The 7,827-nt window shown below is 45.6% G+C and overlaps 1 long non-coding RNA gene across 6 annotated transcripts; it reads right to left on the bottom strand.

Annotated features, from left to right (window-relative positions):
* Nucleotides 1-6,849, bottom strand: LOC109566565 (uncharacterized). Of its 6 annotated transcripts, XR_011569479.1 has the most exons (5): nucleotides 6,732-6,828; nucleotides 6,078-6,316; nucleotides 4,103-4,355; nucleotides 3,582-3,645; nucleotides 1-274 (listed from the first exon to the last, which is right to left on the bottom strand). It is a non-coding gene; the product is annotated as an uncharacterized lncRNA (long non-coding RNA). The 6 variants fall into 6 exon arrangements; XR_011569480.1 differs by lacking the exon at nucleotides 6,078-6,316 and having other exon boundaries at nucleotides 6,778-6,849; XR_002181835.2 differs by lacking the exon at nucleotides 6,078-6,316 and having other exon boundaries at nucleotides 6,732-6,819.
* Between the last annotated feature and the right edge of the window lie 978 nt (nucleotides 6,850-7,827).

The following is a 7,827-nucleotide window of genomic DNA, read 5'->3' as shown; positions in this document are numbered from 1 at the left end:
TTGGAACAAATAAAACTTTTAATAGTCTTGACTGCATTTATTTGCATTCTTGACCCTGTTCTTGGCCACTGAGCACTTTGAATAAGCATGACTTTCAGCTGTTTATCTTGATTTGTAGACTTCATTGTCTAACGAGGACGTCAGGACCACAGCACAAAGGAGGCACGCGATGGGTGTCGTTGCAGGAGCAGGGTGTCCATTCTCCTCGGAACACTGCTTTCAGTTCAGCAAACATCATCGGCCACTTGTGCTGTGAGCCAGGCCCTGTTCGGAGCTAAAGATGCAAGAGGGAACCACACAGACTTGGTGCCTGTTTTCCTGGAGGCCACACAATCTAGCACTTCCTGAACACGTTTTCAAATGCACCTCCTGAAATACACACCACAATTATAATTCCTCAACCTCATCAAATAATCCATTGATCCATCAGCCCACTCCTAGCCTATCCACAGCTTCATCGTGACAATCCCTCCCTTCTGAACAAGACCTGGGTGAGTCCTTCCATCTGCCTTCTACTTGCACCACAAGAGCCAAGTATTCCTAGAAGAAAATCACACAACTGAGCTGGTTGAATGACTAAACCTTGAAAGGACCCAGTGTTATCAGCAACCCTCTGACAGGCTTGCTGTTCTTTGACCTGCATCAGCTATTCTGTATATTCAACTCTCCCATGTCCCTCCTCTGTTCTTTCCTCGGTTCATTGAGAAAATTGAAGCCATTGTCCATCAGTTCCCTCTCCCCTACACCAACCAGTCAACCGTGCCTTCATCTATACTCATTCCTCCTACTGCAAGCTGAGTCCCTCTACCTGAGCCCTTCAGTCTGTCTCCTTTATCTTAGAGATTTCGAACATTTGCTGACTCTTCTAAATTGTCAGTTTCATCATCTATCCTGGAGGAGAAGCAGATGACATCGGATGAGACAGTTGAATGGCATCACTGACTCGATGGACATGAGTGTGAGCATACTCTGGGAGATGGTGAAGGACAGGGAAGCCTGGCATGCTGCAGTCCCTGGGGTGGCGAAGAGTCGCACATGACTTGGTGACTGAATAACACCTATTCTGGATCCTTCGAGCCACCTTTGATTCTACGTATACAGAATCAAATAGCACTTTCTGCTACACTCCTCCCACTGCCCTCAACTTCTAATTGTTCATGTTCCTGGAGGCTTTGGGGGGCTCTTCACAGTCTCCCAATGTCTTAAAATAACATCTATAGGCTGATGGCTCTGAAATGTGTAGTTAGAGGTCAGATTCTCCCACAAACCCCAAGCTACAAAATTTACCTGCCTACCTGCCATCTCCACTTAAGCATCTTACACCTCACTTTGACATGTTACAAACAGCTTTGTAGCTGTCTACACACACCTCAGAGTCTCACCCGCTCCCAGCCTTTCTCACTGCTGCTGGTGGTGTCACTGTTCACTGCACTGCTCCAGTCAGGAACCTAGGAGGATCCGTCCTTGCTGTGTGCACCTTCCCCCACTACCTCCACAGTCAGCCCATTAGCAAGCCCCATCACTTCTGCTTCCAAACACTGACCTGCACCTGAGGTGTGCCTCCACCAGCTACCTTAATCTTGGGCATCACCCTCTTTGTATGACATATACTGACCTCCCTGCATTCACTACTGGTCCTTTTTCAAGCTAGACTCTACAGCTGCAAAATTGGTCATGGCATCACTCTGTTCAGAACCTTTGAAATGACTTCTCGCTGCACTTGTGGATAATGTTCAAACTCTTATGTCGTTGTCTATGAAGGTTCTGCACAATCTTATCTTTCCAGGCTCCCATTCCCCTCGCTCCACAAAAAAATAAATGAAATAAAAATTTAAGGAAACCCATCAGTACAATTCACCATGTTAATGAAGAATAAAAGCTGCTGCTGCTGCTGCTGCTAAGTCGCTTCAGTCGTGTCCGACTCTGTGCGATCCCATAGACAGCAGACCACCAGGCTCCTCTGTCCCTGGGATTCTCCAGGCAAGAACACTGGAGTGGGTCGCAATTTCCTTCTCCAATGCATGAAAGTGAAAAGTGAAAGTGAAGTCGCTCAGTCGTTCCGACTCTTTGCGACCCCATGGACTGGAGCCTATGAGGCTCCTCCGTCCATGGGATTTTCCAGGCAAGAGTACTGGAGTGGGGTGCCATTGCCTTCTCCGAATAAAAGCTACATGTGGGGGCAAAAAATAAGGAAATTGCACTTGATAAATTCCAGCTCCAACCAATAAGAATAGACGGCAACCACCTCAAACTGGTAAAGGTTATCTGCAAAAACCTGCAGCCAACATTATTCTTAAAGGCAACACACTGAAATGTTTCGCTTTGAGATAAAGAAAGAGAAGGATTCCTACACTCAACTCTTCTCAGCCTTAGCCAGTCAGTGCTGTCAGGGAAGGAAAGAAAGTGAAAGCTACATGGATTGGGAATGAAGGTCTAAAATGGCCATTATCCATAGATGATTTGAGTGTGAACTCAGGAAATCCGAAAGACTCTATAAAAGATGTATTGGAATTAATGTGTTAAGCAAAGTTACTAGAGACAAGTTCAATATATAAAAATCAATTCCATCTCTATACGAGTGATAAACAAAATTTTAAATTTTATGTAAATATTAAATTCCTGTGCTGCCATAAAAAAATCATCCTGAGGTTCGTGGCCTAAAACCACACAAATTATTATCTTACTGTCCTGTGGGTCAGAAGTCTTGTATGGGTGTAATGAGGCTGAGGTCAGGATGTCAGCAGGACTGGAGGCTTTCGTGTCTGGAGGCTCTTGGAGGGAGTCTGGCTCCTGCTCCTCTGGCTGGTTGAAAGAATCCAGTTCCTGGTGGTTGTGGAGCTGTTTTCCTGCCGGCTATAAGCTAAAGACTTAGACCGTAACCACAGTCTCCAGGCAGGCAGTGTGGTGTATTGATTAAGCACACGGCCTGGACAACTACGGTTACTAGCTATGTAGATGCAAGATATGAGTGAGCCATGCCTCCCTTCCCTCACCTGTAGGAGGGGACCTATCTTACTGAAGCTTAGGACTTAATGAGAGTTAGTGTTGTCAGTGCTTTCATTATTAACAATCTAGGCCCACATCCAGCGTGTGCCCACATTTTGCAGTCATCTCCTCTCCCAAATTCCACACTCCCAGAAAGTGAAGAAAGTGAAAGCCGCTCAGTCGTTTCTGACTCTTTGTGACCCCATGGACTATACAGTCCATGGAATTCTCCAGGCCAGAATACTGGAGTGGGTAGCCTTTCCCTTCTCCAGGGGATCTTCCCAACCCAGGAATCGAACCCAGGCCTCCCTCATTGCAGGCGGATTCTTTACCAACTGAGCCACAAGCGAATCCCAAGAATACTGGACTGGGTAGCCTCTCCCTTCTCCAGTGGATTTTCCCAACTCAGGAATTGAACTGGGGTCTCCTGCATCACAGGTAGATTCTTTACCAACTGAGCAACAGGGAAGCTTCCACACCCCCAGTCCCCAATGTTTTTCTCTAGCAGCTCTCACACACAGCATCCTTCCTGTCTCCCTGATTCTCCAGGTGCTATTTCCTTTACCTGGAATATCCTCCCCACCTCATTTGCTTACCAAACTCTGAAGCATCCTCCAAAGTTCAGGCCTCGGGACTTTCCTGCTGGTCCAGTGATGAAGACTGCCAATGATAGGGGACATAAGTTCAATCCCTGGTCCAGGAAGATGCCACATGCCTCAGAGCAACTAAGCCCATGTGCCATGACCGCTGAACCCCAGTGCTGCAACTACTGAAGCCTGAATGCCTACAGCCCATGCTCCCCAAGAAAAGCCACTGCGGTGAGAAGCCAGTGCCACTCAATGAGGAGTAACCCCTGCTTGCTGCAGCTAGAGAAAGCTGGCAAGCCGCAGTGAAGACCCAGCACAACCAAAATAAAATAATTAATTTTCAATACAAGCAAGTCCTCTATGAAAATTAAAAAAAAAAAAACTATAAAATTGGGAAATCTAAATTATTGGGGGAAAAGTTAGAGACTGTTGAATCTCACTAAGGTACAATTCTAAAGCTTTTCATGCATATAAACTCTACCCGGCATGGGACCAACCTCAGAGAAGAGCCATAATTTATATACACGTACCTGCTCAGGTGCATTAAACCTCAACAGCTTCCGTGAAAGAATTTAACTTATTTTCATTTTTGGTTGTGCTGGGTCTTCTTGTGGTATGTGGGCCTCCCGTTTCGGTGGCTTCTCTTGTTGAGGTGCACAGGCTCTAGGCACACGGGCTTCAGTAGTTACGGCACACAGGCTTAGTTGCTCCACAGAATGAGGAATCTTCCTTGACCAGTAATTGAACGCACGTCCCCTGAATCGGCAGGCAGACTCCCATCCTCTGTACCACCAGGGAAGTCCGAGAATTTACTTTATTTTCTTTTGAACTTTTTGTATTGGGGTATGGCTGATTAACAATATTGTGATAGTTTCAGGTGAACAGCGAAGGGAAAGAATTTACTTTTAAGAGGAGAAATTAAGTACTTTTAAAGTCATAAGTAGGAGAAGGCAATGGCACCCAACTCCAGTACTCTTGCCTGGAAAATCCCATGGATGGAGGAGCCTGATAGGCTGCAGTCCATGGGGTCGCTAAGAGTTGGACACAACTGATCGACTTCACTTTCACTTTCATGCACTGGAGAAGGAAAAGTCAACCCACTCCAGTGTTCTTGCCTGGAGAATCCCAGGGACTGGGGAGACTGGGGGGCTGCCGTCTATGGGGTCACACAGAGTCAGACATGACTGAAGTGACTTAGCAGCAGCAGCAGCAGTCATATGTATTTGTATTCATATCAACTATCCTGCGGTATTATAAACCCACCATGAAAGCCACAACATTCTGATTTGGTACTTAAAATTATATTTTTAGAATGGAAACTATCAAGAGAGTAACATGTGACTTCAACAAAAGTATTATTTTTATTGTATTACAGGCCACTAGCTTGATTTGGCAAAATTTTGTAACTTGGTAGAGTTATTTGTACTTCCCAAAGTCCTTATTTCGTACATTGTCCCAATGAGCTGGATGGGCTTTCCTGGTGGCTCAGGAGTAAAGAATCTGCCTGCCAATGCAGGAGATTCAGGTTCGATCCCTGGGTCGGGAAGATCCACTGGAGAAGGAAATAGCAACCCACTTCAGTATTTTTGCCTGGGAAGTCCTATGGACGGAGGAGCCTGGTGGGCTATAATTCCTGGGGGCACAAGAGTCAGACACAACTTAGTAACTAAGCCACCACCACTGTGGGCTGGATAAGTTAGCTGAAAAAGCAAAGTCATTGCCTGAGTTTTGTAGCACTGCAAACTTACACAGAAGGATGGCTGTTCTCATCTTTCAGCATCTCACATTTTCTTAGCTTAAAAAATTGTATGTGTCAAAACCATGCTTTTGTGATTTCTAACACATCGTATATCAGGCTGTTGGAATATAATTATTTTTAGACTTGTGACCATAAAAGACCTTTTTTATATGAAGAGCTGTACATTATTTGAAATTACCCAAATGATGTCTTGATTTGAGGCACAAATCCTAGGTACTTATAGCTTTTAGTAATATGGTGCCACTGTGAGAAGAGGGGTGGGGAGAAAAATGATTAATATAAAGTAATTATTAAGTGAATTTCACCACAGTTTATATTTATGGGAGATCTTTATATTGGATGCCAAAGGGCACCTGCAATCTGGAAAACAATCTAGCAAATATATTTTGTTACATGTTTTGTATCAGATAATTATCAACCACTACAAACTCTGGTGGCTCAGATGGTAAAGAATCAGTCTGCCAATGCAGGAGACTCGGGTTTGATCCCTGGGCTGGGAAGATCCCCTGGAGTAGGTAATGGCAACCCACTCCAGTATTCTTGCCTGGAGAATTCCGTGGATAGAGGAGCCTGGCGGGCTACAGTTCATGAGGTTGAAAAGAGTCGGACAAGACTGAAGTGACTCAGCATGCACACACAACTGAAAAATCAACCCTTCTAACATCTATAAGAGAGCAGGAAATAAGGGCAATATGCCACCTGAAACACCGGAGAGACAGAGGCAAATACAAAGAACGACAATTTACCTGAGCAGAAACCCACAAATGAAAGCTGCCATGGGAACCAGTTCTACTTAAGAAAATCTGAACTACAATTGCCAGCAGCTTCCCTGGTGGCCCGGAGACTTTCCTGGTAACTCAGCTGGTAGAGAATCCGCCTGCAATGCAGGAGACCCTGGTTCAATCCCTGGGTAGGGAAGATCCGGTGGAGAAGGCATAGACTACCCACTCCAGTATTCTGGTGGCTCAGCTGTTAAAGAATCCACCTGCAATGAGGGAGACCTGGGTTCGATTCCTGGGTTGGGAAGATCCCCTGGAGAAAAACGTCTACCCACTCCAGTGTTCTGGCCTGGAGAATTCCATGGACTATGCATGGGGCCTCAAAGAGTCGGACACGACTGAGCGACTTTCACTTTCAGTGGTGGCTCAGACGGTAAAAAAAATCTGCCTGCAATGCAGGAGATCCAGGCTACTGTGGACAACTCAGAGGGTTAAAAACTCTAGGAGCACTGACTCACAGAGAAGGCCCCCCCTTCCCCTCCCCACCCCCCACCTATTTTATGAGTTTTACCTCCAGGAATTTGATGAGGTTCCCACAGTACCAAAGAAAATTCCCCTTGTTCCTCTAGCAGGAAGAGAAGAAGAAATACACCAGAGCATTCTGTTCTCAACAAAACCTACCTTCAGGACAACCTAGCAGGCAGAGTATTGTCAGAGCGTAACTGACCTGGGGGAAGGGAAAGACCCAACTCCTGCAGTTCTAGCCACCCACTGCAGCCGAAACAGGAAGAATAAAAAAATTAAAAACACTTGTGGAAAAAAAAAGGAAAACACTTGTGAAGTTCACAGTTCAGTGGTAGATCAGTAAAAGATTTGGACCTAATCACAGGACTATACAACAATGCCTCCTGCCACACCTCACCACCATTTCCTAAAAGCTTATTTATAACAGTCACTTTTACATAGTACATTCTGTCCCACTATCAAGAACAATTTACAGGGAGGTCCCTGGTCCAGTGGTGAGAACTCTACTCTTCCACTGCAAGGGGCCCGGATTCAATTCTGGTTGGGGAGCTAAGATCCCCCATGTCCCCCTCTGCAGCCAAAAAAATAACAAAACCAACAAACAATAACAACAAAACCCAAAGCCATACCATGAGGCGAAACCACAATTTGAAGAGACAGAGCAAGCATCAGATCTAGACATGTGAGGGTTTTCAGACCAGAAAGGTGAAAGTGAAAGGGAAGTCGCTCAGTCGTGTCCGACTCTTTGCGACCCCATGGGCTGTAGCCTACCAGGCTCCTCTGTCCATGGGATTTTCCAGGCAAGAGTACTGGAGTGGATTGCCATCTCCCTCCAGGGGATCTTCCCAACCCAGGGATCAAACCCGGGTCTCCTGCATTGTAGACAGACGCTTTACCGTAAGGTAAAGTCCAGGGAAGTCCACATAATTACTATGCTAAGAGCTCTAATGGATAAAGCAGACAGCATGCAAGAAAAGATACACAAGTAAGCAGAGACTTGGAAATCCTAAGAGAGAACCAAAAAAAAAAAAAAAATGAAGCTAGAGATAAAAAACATAATAACAGACATAAATGCCTCTAATGGGCTTACTGGATTTCCCTGATGGCTCAGCAGGTGAAGAATCTGCCTGCAATGCAGAAGACACAGGAAATGCGAGTTTGATCCCTGGGTTGGGAGGATCCCCTGGAAAAGGAAATGGCACCCACTCCAGTATTCTTGCCTGAAAAATCCCATGAACAGAGGAGCCTGATG

This window comes from Bos indicus, chromosome 11 (genome assembly GCF_029378745.1).
Source record: "Bos indicus isolate NIAB-ARS_2022 breed Sahiwal x Tharparkar chromosome 11, NIAB-ARS_B.indTharparkar_mat_pri_1.0, whole genome shotgun sequence".
Taxonomy (NCBI): Eukaryota; Metazoa; Chordata; class Mammalia; order Artiodactyla; family Bovidae; genus Bos; species Bos indicus.
This window is presented reverse-complemented; position numbering and strand designations above follow the sequence as displayed.